Genomic DNA, 26,188 nt, shown 5'->3' on the forward strand with positions numbered 1-26,188 from the left:
AAGAGAAGATGAAAAAAAAGCTAATGTACTTAAAAGTTTCATCAACAGAGCCCCAGATGACCATGGGATTTCCTGCGGCATCAAATAAAACGTAGAAGGATGTAGTCACATTTTTAGATAAACAGTAAAAAATAAAATAAAAATAGGGTCTGCGTTGTGGTGGCTCATGCCTGTAATCCCAGCATTTTGGGAGGCTAAGGAAGGCGAATCGTTTGAGGTCAGGAGTTCAAGCCCAGCCTGACCAACATGGTGAAACCCCATCGCTACTAAAAATACAAAAAAATTAGCCAGGTGTGGTAGCTCACGCCTGTAGTCCCAGCTACTCGGGAGAAGGAGGCAAGAGAATCACTTGAACCGGGAGGTGGAGGCTGCAGTGAGCTGAGATCATGGCAATGCACTCCAGAGCAAAACTCCATCTCAATAATAATAATAATAATAATAATAACGACAACAGACTGAGTGCGGTGGCTCATGTCTATAATCCCAGCACTTGGGGAAGCCGAGGCGGGCAAATCACAAGGTCAGGAGTTGGAGATCAGCCTGACCAATAAGGTGAAACCCTGTCTCTACTAAAAATGCAAAAATTAGCCAGGCATGGTGGCATGTGCCTGTAATCCCAGCTACTCAGGAGGCTGAGGCAGGAGAATCACTTGAACCCAGGAGGTGGAGGTGGCAGTGAGCCGAGATCGTGCTATTACTGCATTATAGCCTGGGTGACAGCGTAAGACTCCATCTCAAAAAATAATAATGAATAATAAAATAAAAATAAAAAATAAACCTTGGAGGGAAAACATATTTTATCAGTGGAATTTAAAGAAAACAGAACTAGCTCATCTGAAGAAATTGAGGGCATAAGACATGTGAAAGAAAATCACAAGAAAGTACTCACTGAAATGAACAACGGTGATGGAGAAAGATTTGGGTTGGAAAGAACCATCCTGAGATGATGAGCACCTCATCAACAAGCCATTTAAGATGGACAATCAACCAGCAACATTTCCAAAGAGATTACTGATGTCAGTAGAAAGTCAGAGATTCACACTTTTCCAAAGTTTTTAAGCAGTGGAACCTCGAACTTAAAAACCTGTGGGAAACACTCGTAGCTGGGCACTTCCCTGCCACCTAGAGACAGCAGGACCAGCCCCCTCCTCTTCCTCCTCAGCCTGTACAACGTGAAGAGGAGGAGGATGAAGACCTCTATGCTGGTCCACTTCCACTTAACGAATTTTATATTATCCCTTCCTTGTGATTTTCTTTAATAACTATTCTTATAAGAAAGCTAGAGTAAAAATAAGTACATTATACATATACAAAATATGTATTAATTGTTTGTTATCAGTAAGGCTTCCTGTCAACAATAGACTATTAAAAGTTAAACTGGGTGGCGTGGTGGCTCACACCTGTAATCCCAGCACTTCTTTGGGAGGCTGAGGCAGCGGATCACAAGGTCAAGAGATGGAGACCATCCTGGCCAACATAGTGAAACCCAATCTCTACTAAAAATACAAAAATTAGCTGGGTGTGGTGGTACACACCTGTAGTCACAGCTACTTGGGGAGTTGAGGCAGGAGAATGACTTGAACCCAGGAGGCGGAGGTTGCAGTTAGCCGAGATTGCGCCACTGCACTCCAGCCTGGCAACAGAGCGAGACTCCGTCTTAAAAACATAAAGTTAAACTGAGGGGGAATCAAAAGTTATACACAGATTTTTGACTGCATAGGGGTTAGCACTCCAACCCATTATTGTTCAAGGGTCAACTGTATACAGTCGAACATCTTAAACCTGTACTAACAAGGTAAAAGCACAAGCCACCTGTGGCTCATGAGCCCCTGGAACAAGGCTAGTGAGACTGAGCAGCTTTTCATGTTATTTATTTACACTTAATATAAATGTAGACTCAAAAACTGTTATAACATCCCATTATTGAACAACAGACTTTATATGCAGTGTATTTATGTCCAGATATATATATATATATATATTTATTTCCAGACTTGGGTAAGTGAATCTACTTTCTGACTATAAATTTTATGAACCTGACATAACAACTTTTTTGATGAAGATTTATTATTCCAATTCAGATGCGTTTTAAGTGTAAAATACACACTGGATTTCAAGCACGTCCTCCTGCCTTGGCCTCCTAAAGTGCTGGCATTGCAGAAATCAGTCACCATGCTTGGCCATAAATATTTTATAGTATACAAATTATGATGTTAAAAAATAATAATTTTTTAAATTTAATACATGCTATGATCATGATAATTGGGTTAAATAAAATACGTGACTAAAGTTAACAACAATTACTTTTTAAAATCTGGCTGCTAGAATATTTCAAAGTCTGTAAGTGGCCTGCATTATAGTGCTGTTGGACAGCACTGCCCTGAGCATGCCAGCAATAAACCAGTATAAAATATACAACACAGTAACAGGTTATGTACATGACAACATATTATACATTTGTTCTTTATTAATCTCATTGCATATCTACCATCTCCTCTTAGGCTTTTTTATAAGCTCTTGGAAAATAAAGATTTCAATTACTTCAATTGGCATAGATTAGCACATACCTAGCCAGGAACTTCATAAATATTTTATATATATATCTAATAGACAGGGTCTCATTCTGTTGCCCAGACTGGAGTGCAAGGGTGATTGCAGCTCACTGCAGCCTCAAATTCCTAGGCTCAAGCCTAGGAATATCCTGAGTATCTGGGAATACCTGCCTGCACCCCCATACCTGGCTAATTTTTTTTGTAGAGACAGGGTCTTAGTATGTTGACTAGGCTGGCCTCAAATTCCTGGCCTCAAGTGTTCCTCCTGCTTTGATCTCCTAAAGTGCTGGGATTATAGGAACCAGTCACCATGCCCGGCCATAAATATTTTATATTTAATGTATTATATAAGGTAGGATCAGTTATGGTTTATGATCTACACACTTTGGGTTCTCCTGCAACTGGTAAGCATCTGAGCAGAGAGGCAAATAGAATGATACTGCGAACACATGCGCTGAAGCTTTTATGGAGATGGTAATCAATCCTTGCAATCTTTAGATCTGATTGATTTTGTGAACTTCTTAACTTTTCTTCTATTTTTTTAGACCTCTGTAAATGATCAACAATTTGTACAAAGGCATAGTTTAAAAAAAATTAAATATATTTTGCTTATACTTTGCGTATTTCTAAAAGGAAATATTTCAAATCTGAAAGCAGTCTAATGCTGTTAAACAGACCACGTTCCTGCTCATCCCTCACATGTGGCTATGTGAGCACAAAATCTTGTAATTATACTTCTCCCAGCAAAGGACATGCAAATTTCATCACCACACACTCATGCTAGTGCAATCACAGTCCGTCAAGCCATATGTGTTGAAATCTGTGTAACAAAACACCAGCTCCCACCCAGCCCTCTCTGGGAGGTAGGTATGTATGCAGAGAAGAGAGTGGGATGAGAAATGGAATTCTGGCATGTTGGTCAAGCAGGCTGATCACTTGACACGTGCACGGAGATCATATCAAATTTCACCATGTCGCAGAGTCAGGACCAAACAAATCCCCAAGTTAAAGCCTCAGTATCACCTGGGTGTTGCTGCAGAGACCTAGCCAAGTATGTGTAAGAGTATGAGCTCTAGATAAAATTTATTTTATTGCCCTGAAACAGAGTATCCACACATAATTTTGAAGTTAAACTGCAATTATATCCCTGGGGGTCACTCCTCATCCCTGGACAGTTAGGATGTAGTCATGTTATTCATGGTACCTCACTCAACACCCGGCGGGTATACACAGATCCTCATCTTTTACACAGTATCCTATTGATCATTAAATAAGGACGCAACACTAAAATGATCTTTCACTGTATCAGTGGCACTTTACAGCACTAAAGTAAGTTTTCCAGAGTTTACGTCTTACGCCAATATGCTTAATGCACAAGTAATTAAGAACTTAACAGGATTCTGGTTCTTATATTTTTCCCATTTCTTGTCATTTACCCATTGCAATGTTGACCCACTTGGAACATAGTACCAACAGATCATTCTAGAAGAGAACAAGTCTTTGGAAAGCTGCAGATGGGAATAAAATGGAAAACAAGCTTTCAGAAGAGGTAGTAGGTCTACCATTTAACTAGAATGTGCCCAGTAGAGCCGTATCCTTTGTCAGCCCAGAAGTTTATCCCAAGCCTATTTTCCTACCAGCTTTCAGGCTTCAGGCCATTGTAAAACCAGCATAGGTGGAGAGGCAATTCAGGCTAGGATGGGGAGAGGTCACTGCAGGATTTCCAGTTCTGGGCTATAGTGAGGGAGTCAGTATACATTTCTGGGTCTGGTACAAACATTGCACATTGTCCATACTCTTTAATACCTTTATAATTTCTAGTACCAAAGTGGTATGAAAATACTAATGAAGTTAAAGACTCTTACCAAAATGCTAATTTTCCCGCTAAGTTATCATATTGTCCTTCAATGTGCATTAAAATCTCAGAACAACTATAAGAAGATTGAGTACCCGTTAAGCTCAGAGTCCAGCTAAACTCTCTAGAAAGTCATTTCACTCCGACTCCTACCAGCATGAAGCAGAGCAGTTCAGAACATTTTTCAGGTGAGTCAGGCTGCTGTTACCAATGCCAAATTTAAGGCATTTGTAGGTTTTATTTATTTATTTATTTTTTGAGACGGAGTTTCGCTCTTGTTACCCAGGCTGGAGTGCAATGGCGTGATCTCAGCTCACCACAACCTCCGCCTCCTGGGTTCAGGCAATTCTCCTGCCTCAGCCTTCTGAGTAGCTGGGATTACAGGCATATGCCACCATGCCCAGCTAATTTTCTGTATCTTTAGTAGAGACAGGGTTTCACCATTTAGACCAGGATGGTCTCGATCTGTTGACCTCGTCATCCACCCACCTCAGCCTCCCAAAGTGCTGGGATTACAGGCGTGAGCCACTGTGCCTGGCCGGCACTTGTAGGTTTTATCACAAGCCTGTGAGCTTGTGATTTGATAAAATGGTACTAACCGGTCCTTGCCATGAATAGATTCTTCTCAAGGAACAGTATGAAGAAAAGCATAAATGAAAGAATTTTATTAAAAGACTTTAATACAAATCTTTTTATTTTATTAAAAGATTTCTTAAAGGTCATTAACCCAAGTCGTATTAGAAGAGACCACAGGCAAGTAGATAAAAGAATTTACTCCATGAAGGCTCACTGAAACGAGAATTCAGATATTTGACATTTACTTTTGTTCTTATGTCTCATGTGTACACAGAAAAGCACACACATTCACATGGATGTACAGTTAGTAAAAGGCCACCTGCAGTCAGAACAAGTGAGATTATAAATAAGTATATTACGTAAGAATCCAAAATAAGAATTCCTTACTTTTCAGGAAAGGGCATTAAATAACCTATGATCTTAGACCTTTATCTTTCTATTTTTAGCACAGTTACAGAAATATTGCAGGGACAGAACTCGAAGTGGCTTATTTTTGATAAGCACAAAGGATATTTACTTTATATCCTTTGGTTTATTTCCTTTCAAAGTGTCGTAACATTTACTTATCAGCCTTTACTGTGTGCTTCTAACTCTCATACTGTTGTGTTTTTATTACTAGGACTTTTAGTCTAGGAGAAAACTTCTTTACAAACATAATAGAAATTCAGTGAGAATATTAACCTGACACAAAAAAAAACAAGATAACTTTCAAACAGCATTCTTGTTCATTGTTCAAACTGTATTCTGTTAACTTATCACTTTTAGTGTAAGCCAAGATTATTTCTTCTCCAGCAGGCTTGTAACACCAAAGAATACTCCACGTTCAAATCTCAGGCTATTTGCTTAATAAGCATGGGTAGATTGTCCTTCTTAAACGACTTACACCAAGGCACTACCAAAGAAGCTTTCCCCTTCTAGAGCCCTCAGATTCACAAAAGGAATTTTCAAATTGCAATTTCTTTCTTTCTTTTTTTTTTTTTTGAGACTGAGTTTTTTTTTTTTTTTGAGACTAAGGCTGGAGTGCAATGGCGCGATCTTGTCTCACCGCAACCTCCGCCTCCTGGGTTCAGGCAATTCTCCTGCCTTAGCCTCCTGAGTAGCTGGGATTACAGGTATGCGTCACCATGCCCAGCTAATTTTTTATATTTTTAGTAGAGATGGGTTTTCACCATGTTGGCCAGGATGGTCTCGATCTCTTGACCTCATGATCCACCCGCCTCGGTCTCCCCAAGTGCTAGGATTACAGGCTTGAGCCACCGCACCCGGCCCAAATTGCCATTTCTATCAGAATAAAGGCTATCAGGAACCACAGTACTAGGAGAAAACAATTCTGAAGGGAAGGTGGCAGTGAAGACTATTTTCTTGGCTATATTTTTTTAAAGTTGTTGCCGAAAGAACAGAAGACCAGGAGCCAAAAATTACACTGCAGTCTTACTGTTGGATGTCATGTTAATAATGTTGGTCGGTGACACAAACTTGGAGGCAATTTGATACTGACAATGGTAAAAATATGCGGATGCCATTATGAGGAGGATGCAGTTAGTGATGGTGGCGCCTGTAAGTATTCATCTAAGAGAAGAAAAGAGAACATCAAACATTTCTAGTATATAAGGCAAGGATTCCTTTTTTTTTTTTTAATGTGTGAACAAGACAAAAGTCACCTCACTGTCTAGGGGTTATTCCCTCTTGATCACTGGTCTGACCCATTCCCTACTCTTTGCCACTGGCCTGATTCTCTCACTCCCACATATAAGCACTCAATAAATACTTATGCAAACAATTAAGAAACACCTGTCATGGAAAATAGTAACAGAAATAAACTAGAAGGTAGAAAATATACTTATTGACGAAGGCGTGGAACAATACAAAATAAATTCCAACTAAGATACCTGTGAATTTTTTTATTATAGCACCAGGAGAGTAATTTCATAACAGAGAAAAGAAAATGTGCACCCACACCTCTGTCTTTAGCAATTCCTGAATTCCTGTTACAGTTCAACTTGTCCACGGACCTCAGGCTCCTTCTCAGAAAACAAGAAGGCTTAAAAAGCAAGACAATCTACTAACTATGTTGCTCAATAAATTTCAATGTCAATTTCTTGATTCTTTGATAACACATTCCTGAATTCCTCTGTAATTCAGGCAACATTTAAAAAATCAGATTATCTCACTGGACTCCAGGAACTACACGAACAGTGTGGGCAGTCAGACTTTGAGCGTGCAATCAACTATTTTTTTAATCCTGCAGCTAAAAGCCTTCAGCAGCACAGAACTGAGTGTCAGAGATTTCGGTGTAACCTAACTCCTAAAGTGAATGACTAGTGTACCAAAATACACCTGAAAATACTACAAGGAAGAGACAGAAACAGATTGTTGACAGCTAAGCAATACAGCAAATGCTGATGGTTATCAAACACATGCCCTTCCCACTCTACACAGATAAGATTTCAGAGTTGTTTAAGTCCTAGATTAAGTTTTGGGCAAGTTCAGGCTTGATGCCTTATATTCAGATAAACATTTCCCAGGCAGTAAACATGTTCAAGGCTGGGAATGGTAGGATAACCCCAAAATCCCTGACCTTGATGGACATATAACGAAGTGGTGGACTCAAATGAGGCCACACTGGCTAACCAAAGGTGCTGGAGTTGTTAATGCAGAGGTCTGGCGAGGGTGCATCAAAGCGCTCTCAGGAAAGAGTGACTGGTTTGACTTGAAGAAGGAAGGCAGACCAAAAGACCAGAGCAGAAAACGTGTCCAGGCTGAGCGTAGGGAGAGGAGGCATTAAAGGTAGCACAGGGCTAGCGTTCGAATTACCCTGAATTTGTACTAAATGTGGGAAGTCACTCGGAGCTGCTGCCACATTTCAGAAGAAGCAAGAGCAGCATCCCACCTGTGTGTGAGGAGGATGCAGGGGCCACAGGACAACTTCTGTGGGCCCCTTCCTCTCTTAAAAAAATAATAAAAGCTATATTTTATGGCTGTGTTGGTATAAAGACAACTCTAAGTCAGGCTGGATTCACTGTTGAATATTCATGATTACTGTCATATTATCATGTTCTTTATTTTTCCTTCTGATTTTAAAAGAAATCAAAACATTTTTGAGGGCACCTAAAGGTACTGCACAGCCAAGACTATGGTCTAAGTGGAAGCACCAGGAGTAGAGGCAGGGCAGGGAGGCAGAAAACAGGAGTGGAGGCGGGGAAGATTCTAAGGCTTGTAAATCTCAAGGATGAGCACATATGGCGTGGTGTTTTGGGGATGAGTCTACAGTACTTTCATGGCTAAGGTCAACAGGCATTATTAAGTGGACCAAGCTAGAGAATGTGAGTTTGTCCCAACGGGGGTGGGAGAGAAAAAGAAAGAAAACAATCACTACTTCCTTGATTGATTAGCAAACATCCCACTTTGCCTAGCCCCACATCACATCAGGAGTTCTAAGAGTCCATTCGGCAGAACAATTCATCTACATTTCATTGCCTTGAGTGATGGGAACTTATTTTAATTTTCAAAACTAGCAGATGTTTAACAGACCTGTGCAAAGCTGCCTGTGTGACCAGGGGAAAAAATTATCTGGACTCTCACCATGCAGATTATCATCTTGAATTGCTAATGCATTCCTGACTGACCACGGATGTCTTTTTGACATGTCTACAGAGGAATAAGCCCTAAAATAGAGAAATAACAAGCTGTACAACCTATATCTTGCTCTTGGGAAAAAGGGGTATTACATTGTGTGGGAAAGATTTACATTCTACCAAAAAATCTAAGCAAAGAGTATTTACCTAAGGACAAAAATGTTTTTTCACAAAGTTTTTCAAATAAACTAAGAGAAGAATACAACTGTGATCACAAAAAAAGATGACATCATATAGATACTGGCTTCTGACTTTACTGCTGTTGTTCATAGCATGTAAATCTTGGTAATGAGAATTTTAAGTAATTAGAATAGAAGGACCTTTGCAGATTTGCTAAAATGTTATATGCATGGCTGTTTCTAAAGAGGGAATAATGTTGGTGTACAACTAACACTAACCATCTGTGGCCTAATGAAGGTAAATCTCCACATATCCATATGCAATCACTTTGTTTTCTGTGCACAGCCAATCTTTAGCGAAGAGTTGCTTTACCCTGACACTGGTCTCCCCCATGCTGTTCAGCTATGCAGTGGTTCTCCGGGAGGGAAAGCTTATTAACTGCATGGAGCCTCTGCCACCTCGGTCTTTGAGCCCTATGAACTGTTTCTAGATAGAGACTCAAAGTCCTTGGCAAAGCTGGTTGTCACAATTTGGGCAGTGCTACTGGCATCTAGTAGGTAGATGCCAGGAATGTCACTAAACGTCCTATAACACACAGGCAGCCTCCCATGCATGGCCTCCGCCACCCAACTTAAAGAATTACTTGGCCCGAAACGTCAATAACGCCTAGGTTGAAAACTCCAACCTAAGCTTTTACTTAGGGGGTAAGAGTCATGTCATACTGATCTCTGCATTTCTATTTGTCCACAGAACAAAACTGGCATTCAAATACTGGTTGAACCAAATACAGTTTCCACTCAAAACACACTGAATTAATCCAAATGAAATAATAAAAAACAATAACTATGTCAATCCTAAAACTACAGCCTGCCTTCCACAGAGGCAAAAAAAAAAAGAAAAGAAAAGAAAAGAAAAAAACCCTACATCAATTTTTAAAAAGTAGCTGGTGCCCAGGTATGGTGGCTCATGCCTGTAATCCCACCACTTGGGAGGCTGAGGTGGGCAGATCATGAGGTCAAGAAATACACCAATAACAGACAAATCACGAGCAAACTCCCATTCACAACTGATACAACTAACAAAGGATGTAAAGGACCTCTTCAAGGAGAACTACAAACCACTGCTCAAGGAAATGAGAGAAGACACAAACAGATGAAAAAACATTCCATGCTCATGGTAGGAAGAATCAGTATCATGAAAATGGCCATACTGCCAAAGTAATTTACAGATTCAATGCTATCCGCAACAAGCTACCATTGACCTTCTTCACAGAACTGGAAAAATCCACCTTAAACTTCATATGGAACCAAAAAAAAGTCCGCATAGCCAAGAAAATCATAAGCAAAAAGAACAAAGCTGGAGCATCATGCTACCTGACTTCAAACTATATTACAAGCCTACAGTCATCAAAACAGCAAGGTACTGGTAACAAAACAGAGATATAGACCAATGGAACAGAACAGAGGCCTCAGAAGTAACGCCACACATCTACAACCAACTGATCGCTGACAAACCTGACAAAAACAAGCAATGGGGAAAGGATTCCCTGTTTAATAAATGGTGTTGGGAAAACTGGGTAGCCAAGTGCAGAAAGCTGAAACTGGACCCCTTCCTCACACCCTACACAAAAATTAACTCCAGATGGATTAAAGATTTAAACATAAGACCTAACACCATAAAAACCCTAGAAGAAAACCTAGGCAACACCATTCAGGACATAGGCAAAGGCAAGGACTTCATGATTAAAACGCCAAAAGCATTGGCAACAAAAGCCAAAACGGACAAATGGGATCTAATTAAACTTAAGAGCTTCTGCACAGCAAAAGAAAAAATTCATTAGAGTGAACCGGCAACCAACAGAATGGGAAAAAATTTTTGCAAGCTACCCATCTGACAAAGGGCTATTACACAGAATCTACAAGAACTAAAGATTTACAAGAGAAAACCCATCAAAAAGTAGGCAAAGGATATGAACAGACACTTTTCAAAAGAAGACATTTATGTGGCCAACTAACATATGAAAAAATGCTCATCATCACTGGTCATTAGAGAAATGCAAATCAAAACCACACTGAGATACCACCTCATGCCAGTTAGAATGGCAATCATTAAAAAACCTGGAGACAACAGATGCTGGAGAGGATGTGGAGAAATAGGAACACTCTTACACTGTTGGTGGGAGCATAAATTAGTTCAACCATTGTGGAAGACAGTGTGGCGATTCCTCAAGGATCTGGAAACAGAAATTCCATTTGACCCAGCAATCCCATTACTGGATATATACCCAATGGATTATAAGTTGTTCTATTATAAAGACACATGCACATGTATGTTCATTATGGCACTGTTTACAATAGCAAAGACCTGGAACCAACCCAAATGCCCATCAATGATAGACTGGATAAAGAATATGTGGCGCATATACACCACGGAATACTATGAAGCCATAAAAAAAGATGAATTCATGTGCTTTGCAGGGACATGGAAGAATCTGGAAACCATCATTCTCAGCAAACTGATACAAGAGGAGAAAACCGAACACCATACATTCTCACTCATAGTTGGGTGTTGAACAATGAAAACACATGGACACAGGGCCAGGGGAACATCACACACTGGGGTCTGTTGGAGGGTGGGGGATTAGGGAAGGATAGCAGGGGGTGAGGAGGTTGGGGAGGGATAACATTGGGAAAAATGTCTAATGTAGGTGACGGGGGGATGGAGGCAGCAAACCACCATGCCATTTGTATAACTATGTAACAATCCTGCAAGTTCCTCACATGTACCTCAGAACTTAAAGTATAATAATAAAAGAAAAAGAAAATCAATAAAGTAGCAGAATTTATTAAAAAAAAAAAAGAAAGAAAGAAATTAAGACCATCCTAGCCAACATGGTGAAAACTAATCTCTACTAAAAATATAAAAATTAGCTGGGTGTGGTGGAGCACGCCTGTAGTCCCAGCTCCTTGAGAGGCTAAGGCAGGAGAATTACTTGAACCCAGGTGGTGGAGGCTGCAGTGAGCTGAGGTCATGCCACTGCACTCCAACCTGGCAACAGAGCAAGTCTCCATCTAAAAATAAAAAATATAGCTTGTATATCAAAAGTTATTAACATTAAGCAAGAAAACCCCTTCAGCTCAAGATTACAGAAGATTGGCCCATAATTATTTCATATAAAATGATCAAAAATAATTTTATTGTATTAACTCCCTGTGGGTCAACCTATAATAGTAATCTAATTAAGAAATCCTGAGGGTTAATTATCCAGCTTTCATTAAAAAAAATAACGAGGTGGTAACTACTTCTGGGCAAAGTTCACCAGAAAGCAAGATCATGAATCATAATTAGGGTTCCAAGACCAAAGAAGCCACTCAGAATCTCTCCGTAGGTAAAGACTTCCTAATTCCTGCCAATTATTTCATAATGAACAACGTAGACAAATGGAGAAAAGGCTAAAAACCGGAATCTCTCTGAATAATGTATTAACTCTACTGGAATAACAAATAGATACTAATAGGTTACATAAATCAAAATCCCTATGAAAATATATAATGAAAAAAATAATTGCTAGAAACTTCTCTATGGTCTTATATCTGCAACTACGAACAGGGTCTAATCCATCACTGTCTGTATCTCTAGAGACCTCAGGGGACTTATAGCTGGATGAGCATCACTCTAGGAATTGGCTGAAGGGACCCACACATGAAAAATATCAATATGATCCTTAGAATCAAAAGGAAAAGGTCAATTCTGTATTCAGTACTTACCAGCTGTTTGGAGGAAGCCTTTTAACTTTACCTCTTGATTTCCTTTCTCTCTCAAGTAGACATAGTAACATCCCACCTCACAGGATATTATGAGGATTAAAATGCGGTAATATACATAAAATGGAGAGTAAGCACTTTAAGAGCTGATCATATTGCCTCAACCTGTATTTAACAGGAAGAGGGAAAAGAAAGGAAAACCAGTATGAGAACATTCGTGAGACATCTGGGGAGACTGAACTGATGATATACAGCATTTGAAATCTCCGGCGAGCTATCCATACAAAGATATCTGCTATTTATTCAGGAATCCTGAGAGAGGCTTTTCTGCACTAAAGAAAATGCTGACTATATAACCAGATATGACACATTGGTTTAAAGAATGTCTTATGCCACTTGAAATAGACAATCTTTCCTCGTTTATCTGCAAGACGTCTGCCTGCCAAGCTGCCTCTAAAAGAGACAAACTGGTAACGACACCACAGCACATGTGTCGTCACTCCCAGCTCCAAGCTCAGTGTGGCAGATCTGACTCACCAAGTCTACACAGTATTTTTAAACTATCTAAGACATTTTAATTCATGCAGTTTAATGGCAATTTTAGCTATTTTCAAAATGTCTGATATAAGGTTCATGAAGTCCACTCTGACAATTTACTATCCATGAATCATAATGATTCTAAAAGGGGCTGAGAAGCAAATTTCAATATGTTAAATTTGGGGGGGGGGTCATTTCTTTAGCCACAATATTCAATTTGCTTCTACACAGAACTTCTCTTGTGTAAGAATTTTTTCATTGCAAGGTTATACAACTAAGTTATTAAATAATTCACTTGTAACGTATACTCAAAATGGCCCGATGATGTTTAAAACATTCTTTTCAAAGTATGAATAAATGCTCATTTCATATCTAATTCAGTGTTCTCAAAAACGATTTCCGTAAAATGTCATCAGTTATTCCCTGGGAGCGGGGAGAATTCTGTCATAAAACACATATGGGAAATGGATCATTCCAGATGGATACTGGAGGCTTTTGGAAAAACAAAAAACAAAAAAAAACCTACAATAATGCAGTCAATTTAATGTTTTTAAAACCAAGGTTTCCCAAATGTATTTGACCATGGGACCCTTCCATTGTGGCACATTTAACTTACTTGGAACTGAATTTGAAAAATGTACTAAGAGATTTGAAATGGATGATCAAGCAAAACTTAGTCAGATCATTCTGAGTGAAACAAAATAAACAAAACCAAAAGAAGCCTTAAAGGGAACAGGAGCAGGGAGTGTCAGCAAGCTCCTGCAGAAATGATGATTATAACAACACATCAGATTTGACTCTAGGCAAACTAATTATATGACATGCAGAATTCAGAGCAAGAAAAGAGAGGATTAGAATGAAGGGGTGTTTCCAAAGGCCCAAAATATCTCAGAAACAAATCATGAGCATTCAGAACATGCCAAAAAAGTAAAAGTCAAGAATTTTGTAAGTTCCCAATAGAGTGTAAAACTCCGGGTCTTATGTCTTTTAAACTATATAAGTAAACTAAATCATGGTGGTTTGCTCACAAATAAGTTAAATTTTCACTTAGCGAGATAAATGTGAAATGGTTAATGACAAGCAGATGCACAAACTTTAATCACATCCAGGATTCCTAAATCACATTTGTGACATTCAATAAAGTGATACGAAGTAAAGACAATGAATGAATAAGAACTAAGAACAGAAAAGGTAGGAGACATGGATAGCTGAAGCAAAGCCCATGCCTGAGGGGAGAAAAATGTTAGTGCTTTTGTTTCCATGATACAGAGCACAGGTTCCCAGACAGATTTCACAATAAAAAATACAAATTGCTTCTAATTTTCTCTTTCACACAAGTGAAAGAGAGTTCAGCCCAATTTTTGAATTAAATTTTCCTTTCTATAAAGGGAAATCTTTAGAAAATCTTTACAAAATAGTATTACACATGTCTTATGATATTAGGGTATTACGGTGATAAATTGAAAGCAACAGGTAATTCATATGATTTATATAATACTCAGAGAACTTCACCATTTCTTAAATGTCTTCCTCAGATGTTATATTGAAACGTTGTGATAAATGTCATTGTACAAAATGTTGAACTTCACACAACAGCTGACTGGCTAATCTTTCAAAAAGAACAGATGGCCATTCACACGAAGGTTACATTTACAAACAAAACTGGGCACACAATAGCATTCTGCCATGCTTAAGACACAACAAAATGTGTACTGCTTTTTAAAAAAATTACTATAATTAGGCTCTCACAGTTATTTACATGTTTTATTTAGCTACAAGTTTTAAGAGATCTGTGAAAGAAAACGTCCCTGTTTTAGGTTATTTGAAGATCACGGCGCTTCCTCTTTTTTTTTTTTTTTTTGAGACATTCTCGCTCTGTCACCAAGGTGAAGTGCAGTGGCAAGATCTTAGCTCACTGCAACCTACGCCTCCTAGGCTCAAGTGATTCTCCTGCCTCAGCCTCCCGAGTAGCTAGGACTACAGGCACTCGCCACCACTCCCAGCTAATTTTCATATTTTTAGTAGAGACAAGGTTTCACCATGTTGCCCAGAATGATCTTGATCTCTTCACCTCAGATCACCAAGCTTCTACAGTGTTTCTCTGGAAGTGGTGACACATTGACTTCCGGCCAAAAGAGAAGTTCTGCAGAAAACAGCAAGTCCTCTCTCCATAAGGAGACAGGCTTGACCATGACAACTGTGGCTTACAGCTGAAGAGCACAGCAACTCACAATTAATGTCTCTGAATTTTAGGTACCAGCACTGAGAATCAAGTTCCTCTCCATAAAATCCTTAAGAAAACCTGTTTTAGATAATGCTGACATTTCTTAAGGCATGCTGTAATGTTAAAATACTTAGAAATGACTCAACTAGTTGGTTAAGTTTATGCTAAGGGCAAATTCCTGTTTCTAAATGCGTCAGGTCTGGACGGCAGCAATACGGAAGCCTCAACACCCAAACAGAAACTTGACTTCTACTTAGCAATCGTATTTTTAGTAGCAGCCTTCCCTTCCTTCCTCACTACCACAGAAAAGAACAAAGAAAAAAAAATTCTGCTTAGACAGCCAAAAAGTTCACTACTAAGCATAAATTCTATTATCTCCCTTAGACTACACCTATTAGTGGGTCATATAAATGTATGTCAGTGAAGTGGTGAAAAGGCCCATAAAACACAACACTTCATTATCTACCAAAGGACCAGCCTGGTGGCAGAGTAAGATCCTGCCCCATCTCTCAAAAACATAACACAACAAAACAAAACATCTGACAGACCCTGAGAAATCAGCAGCCTAAGTAATGAACCTATTAATATTGCATGTGCAATATTTACAGAATATAGTGATTCTATAAACGTTTTTCTCTTGAAGACAACCGCGTGTAGAGCAATACACTCAGCCAGTCACTCATTTACTTGTTGGCTTTTTTTACTGAGCCAAAACAAAGTTTATTAAACTCTTGTTAGGGACAACAACTGTGTAATGGAGGCATGCTTAAAGAAGGGAAATAAGAACATGTCTACTATACTAAGGATAATTTAAGCAATGATGGCCAAAATGAACAACACAGCAATACTTGAGAGAAATTTCCAACCATAACAAGCTCCTCTGAATTGTAAAGCCAAATTTATTGACCACTGACTTGAGCTATACCTAATTCAAGTCATTCGGGAGATCCAACCAATTGTTCTCATCAGTGAGAAACATTATGTTATCTATAGCACAACATGATGGGAAGATAGCCAAGTTTTGAATTTCAAATCTTCAGAATAATAAACCACTAAACTCGACTATGATACCTAACGTATAGAGATGAACGTCTGTCTACTTCCTACTGATAGCTAAATTTAAGATTTTTTTTCACCCAGATCTTGTTTTCTCAAGTAAGGAAAAACAACAATAAATTTACCATATTAAACAACTAAAAATAAAGTTGCTCATATAATCTGTAGATGACAAATGTGATACAATCTAGCCGTCACTAAAGGGTTAATTTTGTAAACAAGATCAGTGTAAACACATAAACAAAAAAAATAAATAAACAATTTAAAAGTACTTTGGCATGGTGAGAAGTTATGCTCACTGAAGCCAGGAGTTCAAGGCTGTAAGGCTGTAGTTTGCTATGATCAAGCCTATGAATAGTCACTGCACTCCAGCCTGGGCAACACAGTGAGATCCTGCCTCTTTGAAAAAGGAAAAAGTTATGTCTCAAATATGGTGTTTGGGACTCACTAAAAATGATTAAATTTAAGGGGGAAAGATTAAGTTGACATTATATATGCCATATGCTTGAATTCTGGTTTTAGTTCAACTTTATAATTAATTAAATCAATACTTTGCACCCATTAGACATTGCAGCAAACTGAAGCTTATTCGAACCAAAATCTGCAAAAGGAATAAGGTCCCAATGCAGTGAATAAGACTTTCAGTATTCGAGATGTAAAATAGGCATTCTTTAAGAAATTAATTTTAGTTCTCCACATTTAAAAAATGTTTCTCTCCTACTCGTGAACTAATTTAGAACTTTACATTTCCACTATACAGTACGTGATTTCTGCTTTATTACCTGGTATGTTTAGTATTGACAACATACTTGTATCTCTATTAAATCGAGAATTCTTTGACACAGGGCCTTACCCAAAGAACATGTAAATACTTGATTACTTCAACTTAGTTTGCAAAAATTTAAAAATCAATAAATTATGTTATAGAATATAAGATTTTGAGTATTAAAATCATTTCTAAAGAAAACCATCACAACAGAACCCTCCTTTAGTGCCTGTTAAATTCTAGTTGGTGCAAAGACCCCAAGGGGTAAAAAACAAATTAAAAATCGGCTTTCCAGGGTATAAGAGAGTGCATAACTGGGTAAGTGGTCTTCCTGGTGCATCATATAAAAATTTACTATCTATACTTCCATTTCTGAAACTCAATGTCAAAGAGAAGATTAAAAATCTGGGGACCAGGCACGGTGGCTCATGCCCATAATCACAGCACTTTGGGAGGCCTGGGTGGGTGGATCCCTTGAGCTCAGGAGTTGGAAACCAGCCTAAGCAACATGGCAAAACCTCATCTCTAAAAATATGTATATATATAAATTAGCCGGGCATGGTGGCACATGCCTGTAGTCCCAACTATTTGGGAGGCTGGGGCCAGAGGATCACTTGAACCCAGGAGGTCAAGGCTGCAGTCAGCCAAGACCACGCTACTGCACTCCAGCCTGAGTGGAAGGGTAAGACCCTGCCCCATCTCTCAAAAACAAAACGAAACAAAACATCTGATAGTCCCCGAGTAATAGGCAGCCTAAGTAAGGATCCTATTAATATTGCATATGCAATTTTTATGAACACATTTGCCAACATCCTGATTTTAGGACTAGTCTAATGTTTGTATGATGCTAGACAGACTAATTTTGGCTGAATTAGTCACAATTACTAGGGAGACAAATCATTAGACTACAATTCGGTCTGCAATCTTATTACATCTTTGGCTATGTTAACTGATTAGCAACTAGAATAAAGGAAAACAGTTCCCTGTCTGTATCAAACCAACCAGAACCAATATAAGAACATTTTCTTCCACCAAAATGGATATTTGACACGGTTAACTGGGTAATAAATTTCTCTTCCTGGGCCTAATCTGGTACTTAACTTGGTTGTGACTTTAATTCCTGACATTTACAGAGTGGCATTCAGTCCTTCATAATTCACTAACTTCTCTCATGTTGAAATTCCTTTGCAAGAGTTTCCAAACATGTTGAAGTATAGCATTTGGAGGAGAGGCAATGTTTGCCTTCTGGGCTCAAGGGATCCTCCCACCTTAGCCTGCTGAGGAACCGGAACCACAGGTACACACCACCACTCCCAGCTATATTTGCAGAGATGGGGGTTTCCCTGTGTTGCTCAGGCTATGACAAGCTACACTGCAGATGAATCTCCAACGGATGCCAACCGAGCATCCTCTAATTCACCTGGATTCTGACACTGTACTTGGAGATTATGCAACAACCCACAGTTGAGGGTTCAGTACCACAAAATTCCTCCAATTTCAGATGATAATCACAAGCCCCAGGGTGTAACCTGTGCTTCTAAGCAGCTGGCTACCATTCCCACCACCCACCATTTCTTAGTTTTGATTCATTGCTGGAGCACCTTCAGAGAACTCAGGGAAACGCTTGCTTACAGTCACCCATTTATTTTAAAGGATATTACAAAGGACACCCAGATGAACACCCAGATGGAAGAAACACACAGGGTGAGGTGAGGGAGGAAAGACAGGAAGAGTCCATGCTCTCGAGTCCACACCCTCTCCTGGCACCAGACCCTCCAGGAACCTCCACGTGTTCAACTATCCAGAAGTTACCAGAACTCGGTCCTTCAGGGTTGTTATGGAAGCTTCATTATGTAGGTATCATGGATCATTCATTTATCAACTCAAATTTCAGCTCCTGGAGGTTGGGGAGGGTGACTGAAAGTTCTAACCCTCTAATAACATGATGGGTTACCCAGCCACCAGTCATTTCATTAGTATATATGACCTTCTTAGCACTGGAGACTCCAAGATGTTAGGAGTTAAATGTCAGGAAATATACATAACAGGAAGACGAGCTAGATTCCACAATATCACATGACCATTTTCTTGGAGTCAAGTTATTTGTTATTCCTTAAAACTTAGATGTTTCTAAATATCTAAGGTCTCCACATAAGGTTAAAAACACAATTTTCACCACTCCACTTTTCATTTAACATCAACCAACATTTCAACATTTCATCAAATTTCTCTATCTATACAACAGTGCCCATCTCTTCATGTTTTTAAAAGACCCATGTACTCACACTATTCCTAGTGAATAGACACGTGAGAGATATTATCCCTTCTTACAGTGACGCTCTGTACATAATAAGATAGCAAGTCAAAGATAAAGCCAGGATTAAAAGTACTTTCTTAAATTGAGAGCTTATTAGGAAGGTAAAGCTGTCTAACATGATTACCTACGTAACAGCACCAGACCGTCTCACTTAGAAATTCAAGACATCCCCATCTAATCAGAAAGTGTATGGGGGTTGAAAATAGCCACATTATATGCATGATTTCTTTAACTTAAACACAGCCAAGTTCATATCAAACTAAGTCACTGAATTGTATATCACTTTCTAACAAGTAATCGTAGAACCATGACAAAACACAAAATACAGAAAAGTTTTTCTCCTTGACTTGGTGCAAATTCGATCCAATTACTCCACAGACCTCTTCTATTTTAATCACTCAAATTTTCCTTTTTCATGTCCTTAGTCATACGTGAGGACAAATGCAAACTATATAAAGAAGGCAGCGCACTTAGCCTTATTATCACAAACTCATTCCTCAGTAAGTACCTATCTTCATCTGCTGGATGGTGAGCCCTCCCTCAGAGGTTAAATTAAAGCCTTAGCTGGAAACTTAGTAGAAGGGCATGTGTCTTACCTGCCTTTCTCTCTCTCATCCCAGATCTCCAACTCCCCAACTTCACCGCATTAGGAGTGTTTTGCATATAACTCAAAAGGAAGCCCCAGAGAGCACTTGCTAGGAATATCTGGACTTGTGTTTTAGAAATAGCTGTGTCGGCCGGGGGCAGTGGCTCACGCCTGTAATCCCAGCACTTTGGGAGGCTGAGGTGGGTGGATCACGAGGTCAACAGCTCAAGACCATCCTGGTCAACATGGTGAAACCCTGTCTCTACTAAAAATACAAAAAATTAGCTGGGCATAGTGGCAGGTGCCTGTAATCCCAGCTACTCAGGAGGCTGAGGCAGGAGAATTGCCTGAACCCAGGAGGCGGAGGTTGCGGTGAGCCGAGATCGCGCCATTGCACTCCAGCCTGGGTAACAAGAGCAAAACTCCATCTCAAAAAAAAAAAATGAAATAGCTGTGTCACATACACATCTGTGATCCTCCTCTCACTCTGCATGCTACTGCCTCTCTGAAAGAGCAAACACCACACACACACACACACACACACACACACACACATACACAATGGACAATATACAACTATCAAGCAATCATATAAATCTTTTAAAAAAAAATAGGCAATTTCATGATTCTACTGTACCCTAGAGCCATTAGGCTCTATCTAGGGAGTATGATTTTTAAAATATGTAAAGACTTGTTTAGGTTCTAAGATTACTGAAGTGTTTTGCTCCCTAAGGAAAACTGAAATTTGAGATATATGACAGGAGTCTTACCTCTACAATTCATCTTGGTAACCAAGCCCATTTGATTTGTAAATAATCTAAAAATATGGATTTTTAAGGAGCAGTGTATTTACCTTAGTCCACTTAATCTTTTTTTTCAGGAATGTTATAAAAATGTGTGCTGACTACTTCCTTGTATCTGAGCTTTGAGCAACTTACAAGGCAGACACTGGACCCAAAACACAGGCTGGTTGTTTTAGAGGGAAAAAAAAAGCTGTTCTGTAAACTGGATTTAAGTCTTGGCCCTGACTCCAAAGCAAGCCAGTTTATGTCCCTGTCTTCTGTTGCCAGATCTGCAGAAACTAGAATGGTGTTCCCTACTGAGAAACCACAAACCAGTTTTCTTAGACCATTCGCCTTCCTTTTTTTTTTTTTTTTTTTTGAGACAGGGTCTCACTGTCACCCAGGCTGGAGTGCAGTGGTGCGATTTCTACTCATTGCACCTACATCTCCTGGGTTCAAGCAATCCTTTCTCCTCAGCCCCCCGAGTAGCTTGGACTACAGGCATGCACCACCATACCCAGCTAATTTTTCATATTTTTAGTCAAGAAGGGGTTTTGCTACGTTGCCCAGGCTGGTCTCGAACTCTTTTGACATCAAGTAATCCACCCACCTCGGCCTCCCAAAGTGCTGGGATTACTGGTATGAGCCACTGTGCCGGCTCTCCTTAGACTATCAGTTTTCAAATGTATTTGAAGGAAACCTGGGGTTCCTTAGAGGTACATTAGTATTTCAGAAGAGGTTAAGATTTCAATAGAAGCAAATGAGATTTTAAATTTTTATAGATGGGCATTCTATCCAATTTAAATTTTGCCTTTTTTAAGAAAAAGGTTACACTGGCTTTTTTAAAAATCTAAGTGAAAACCCATACCCTTTACTTTGTTATAATTTCAAGCTGCCTTTTAAGTTTGAGACAACTTTCATTGTTACAAAACAAGTAAGTGGGGAGTGGATCCAGAAGAGGAAGGTTTTGCTCCTTCATTTAACAAAGAAACAAGACCAGAGCTCCTTCCCCACTGGGAGTTAAAAAAGGACCACAGACACTAAGAACAGAAAGCGAGACACTAACACTAAGAAAGGTTTTAAGAGCTACAATCTCTCGTTTGGAAACTCCAGATGGAATTTTGAAGAAGAGAAAAATATATATTGTATTTCGAAAATTCAAATGAGTTTAAAAAGAAAATACTTAGCACAACATAAAAATATTCTGGTTACTCATCCCAGAAATTAAAAAAAAAATAAATAAAAAACAGGAGGTGAGGCAGATCCTATTTCTGTTTCTTCATTTAGTGGATCTGAGTCACGACTGTGTCAGTGATTGTCCTGATAAAACAAAATGCATATCTGTTCCATCAACAAAGGGCTACTCTAGGAAACTCATCTTCTACTGCAATGAGAAAGGTCTCACCAGTGTTTTTTGTGGTTCTAAGGGGTATTCAGAAAATCCTGAAGGGATTGAATATACTCTAAAAAGGACTTCTAAATTAAAACCAAAACAAGTACTAATATCCAGTGGCCTTTTTCCCCAGTATACTGGTTTAATTGTAACATTCTGCACAAATCCTTTCAGAAACCTATGAAAAGTAGTAGTTACAAGTAAAAGGATATGATACCTGAGAATTATTTTAAAATGCTTTAGAAAAGAAAATGGGGCAGAGGGAGGTTTGAAACAAGAACAGCAAAATGTGGTCAATTTTTGAAGCTGGATGATGTATATGTTTGAAATTTAATATACTTAAGTTTGTTGTGTTTTTTGTTTTTTTGTTTGAGACGGAGTCTTGCTCTGTTGTCTAAGCTGGAGTGCAATAGTGCCATCTCAGCTCACTGCAACCTCCGCCTCCCAGGTTCAAGCCATTCTCCTGCCTCAGCTTCCAGAGTGGCTGGGACACAGGGGCATACCACCACGCCCAACTACTATTTTTGTATTTTAGTAGAGATGGTGTTTCACCATGTTGCCCAGGCTGGTCTCGAACTCCGGAGCTCAGGCAATCCACTTGCCTTGGCCTCCCAAAGTGCTAGGATTAGAGGCATAAGCCACCGTGCCCAGCCTAACATAATTGAGTTTTAAAATCTTCTTGGAGAGTTGGCAGATCACATACTATACACAAATATTATACATGTTATAGGATCAAAGGATGGGATTAAACTAAGGGACTGAAACTACTTATAAAATGTCATTCTCAAAAATTAGCCGCACACCACCAGGAGGTGGTGCTCTCCTGTAGTCCTAGCTACCGGGGAGGTTGAGGTGGGAGGATCACTCGAGACAAGGAAGCGAAGGCTGCAGTGAGCCATGATGATGCCACTGCACTCCATCCTGGGTGACAGAGTCTGTCTCAAAATAAAAAAAATCATCCTCCCACAAATATTCTGTTGGTAGTTTTTTCAGTGTATACAATACAGTCAGTAGCTGTTACTCAATATTTACCCATTGCAAACACAACAGAAACCTAAAGAACTCAAAAAGCAAACTGACATTTGTCAGAAACTGTTTCATTGTTGGTCAAAGAGGAGGAAAAGGCAGGCTTTCTTCAGTATTATTGTCTACTTTCTGGGCAAGTCATAAGGTGTTTGCAGTTTTATGGAGACTAGGGGACCACTGTGGCACGCTTACATTTTCATATATATAGTGTTACTCTGACCCTTAATTTTAGGTGGAGCTATTTTAATATGGTAGAAAGGGCTGAATAGTATCTTGAACTGCAGGGGCTACAAAAACGATGATGCGATGGTAAGTAAGGGATAAGACCTAAGTAAGTTAAAAAAAATAAGTAAATTAAAAATTTTGTTAATGCACAAAACCAAGTGACTGGACAGAAAAAGAGTCAAGGTCCCCAGACCTAGAGTGAGAATGGACATTATCATGTGCATGCCTTAATCTCAAATGTAAGCTCATTATCAAATAATTGTGCAAAAAAATTGTCTGTTACCTTGTGAAGGATAGAAAGGGTTATTTCTTCCATGGCTCAAAATGTGGTCCACCGATAAGGTGAGGTTACATTAGTGGGTCTCAAATTTTAACTTGCACCAGAATCTACCTGAAGTTTTGTTAAACAGATCTCTTGGCGCACTCCCAGACAACAGTTTGAGAACTATGTGTTTATACTTTGGCTAATTCTTGCAAACTATATGATTTTGCAAGCAGTCACAATTTTTTAAAACTCCGTACACGTTCTATGAGAAATATCTTACTAAAAAGAATTTTCAGCCGAGCGCAGTGGCTCACGCTGTAATCCCAGTACTTTTGGAGGCTAAGACAGGCAGATCAGGAGCTCAAGAGATCAAGACCATCCTGGCCAAAATGGTGAAAACCCTGTCTCTACCAAAAATACAAAAATTAGCTGCGGTGTGGGGCACGTGCCTGCAGTTGCAGCTACTTGGGAGGCTGAGGCAGGGGAATCACTTGAACCCAGGAGGCAGAGGTTACAGTGAGCTGAGATCAAGCCACTGCACTCCAGCCTAGTAACAGAGTGAGACTCCATCTCAAAACAAAACAAAACAAAAACAACAACAACAACAACAAAATTTCTGGCAAAGTAAGTATTGTACAAAGAGAACAATCACACTGGTTAGAGAATTGCACTGCGTGGATGAACAAATTAAATAATTACACCAAATAATTTGCAAACTCCATCCCTACTTTGGTCATAATACATAACACTGTACTTTTGAAAGATATTAATGTCTAAGAATAGTTTCACCTAACCCAAATACAGAATAAAAACAATGCCGACGTCACAGTACTCACAGTTGATAAACGGTACCAAGTCCTCTAATCAGTCCATTTATATCTGGGTAAGAGTTGGTTCCAATCATTGTCAATTACATTAGCAGCTGTGGAATGCTCCCTGAGATCAACAAACTGTTACTGCAGTGACCACAACCTGACCCAGCCCACAGCTTCCATCCTTGGGAGGCTGAATTAACAGCTTGTCAGCACTAACCCAACTTTCACCAGGCACACAGCAAGGCTGTGCTGTTTAAGCGTAGATTACACACATACTGCACCAACTTCTAAGCCAGCAATGGACAACCAGAGCCCCAGGAACTCTTGTTTCGGAAGAAGTCAATTTTCTTTTATAGGATTTTCTTGGCACAAAGCCCAGTGTCAGGGGTTGGGGAGAAGGAACTGCTCGACCAAATTTTATCCAAGGTTGACCAGTGATTTAATCCCTTCTCTCTATATCAGGCCTCTGACAAAACAGCTAGAAACAGGAGGACAATTCATATTTAACAAATTCAAAGTCTATCACATCTGTATGATGATTATAATAGTTTAAGGAATCAATATAGAAACTTGTTAGGTAGGCAAGAATGAACACCTTTAAAATTTCCGGGGTTTTTTTTTTTTCTTTTAAACAAAGGCATCTACATTATTTTTTGATGGGAGTTTTGGTACTGGTGTTAATTCACAGACTTTCCCTTAAACTCAAATAAATTATTTATTGAAAGAATGGCAAATAGTACTCCCAAACATCATGGGGTGGTTGGGCTAAACGTTCTCAAGTTCTTTTCCAAGAACACAGCAGGACTGTAAGAAACAATTCATTTAATGGCTCATTCTGGAGGAGTAAAGATAGAGGATTTGGAATGAGGCTGCATATGTTTATGCCCATGTTTCTAAGTGACAGAATGTAAATTTCTTAATTCTCTGTCTTCTCCTTCAGCATCAGCTCTTGTCCCCAAAGTAAAAGAACTCAGTCATCCAGAACCTTGTTTTGTAGATCTGTTTTTGAGGTTTAAATTCTAACACTAAGTGTAATTCTGGCCAAAAGGTTCTGATGTGGGGTCCTCATCTGTAAAATGGATTACCTATCTCATGTGGTCAGTGAGAGAATTAAACAAGCACGTAAATTCCTCAACATGATGCCTGACACCTAGGCACCACTCAAAATAAGGAATGCTAACGATGACATGCAAATCTGATGTTACAAATACCAACGCAAAGAATCTTATTAAAACCTTCCAAAATCACACATCATTGGTTCATTATTTAAGCTTCTGAGGTTTGTACGAGCACAGATTAACTCAAATGTTACTTAATGTCTTACATTTACTATAAACACCCTGATGATGTATTTTACAATTTCTTGATTTTTTCCCCGCCATTTGGGCACAGTCTTTTTGTGAGAGAAAAAAAAGCAACAAACCCAAAGGAAAGGCTCTTCCCTAGACTGCTTTTAATTTTCTATTAACTGCCCAATTTTGAAAAATAGGTCTACAAAACAGGGTTCTGGATGACTGAGTTATTTTACGTTGGGGACAAGAGCTGACCCTGAAGGAGAAGACAGAGGATTAAGAAATTTACATTCTGGCCAGGCGCGGTGGCTCATGCCTATAATCCAAGCACTTTGGGAGGCCAAAGCGGGTGGATCACGAGGTCAAGGGACTGAGACCATCCTGGTCAACAAGGTGAAACCC

The 26,188-nt window shown here is 39.2% G+C and overlaps 1 protein-coding gene across 18 annotated transcripts in view; it reads right to left on the reverse strand.

The window, feature by feature from the left end:
• The window catches only part of APP (amyloid beta precursor protein), a 280,730-nt gene that overhangs the window by 225,532 nt on the left and 29,010 nt on the right, over positions 1–26,188 (reverse strand). Inside the window, exon 1 of one of the 18 annotated variants that reach the window (XM_078358827.1) lies at positions 24,516–24,820. The exons of the other annotated variants lie outside the window; for them this stretch is intronic. The gene's annotated coding sequence lies outside the window, so the exon portion shown is untranslated. Of the gene's footprint in view, positions 1–24,515; positions 24,821–26,188 lie in introns of those variants that run through there. 18 annotated transcript variants of the gene reach the window in all.

This window comes from Callithrix jacchus, chromosome 21 (assembly GCF_049354715.1).
Source record: "Callithrix jacchus isolate 240 chromosome 21, calJac240_pri, whole genome shotgun sequence".
NCBI lineage: Eukaryota > Metazoa > Chordata > Mammalia > Primates > Cebidae > Callithrix > Callithrix jacchus.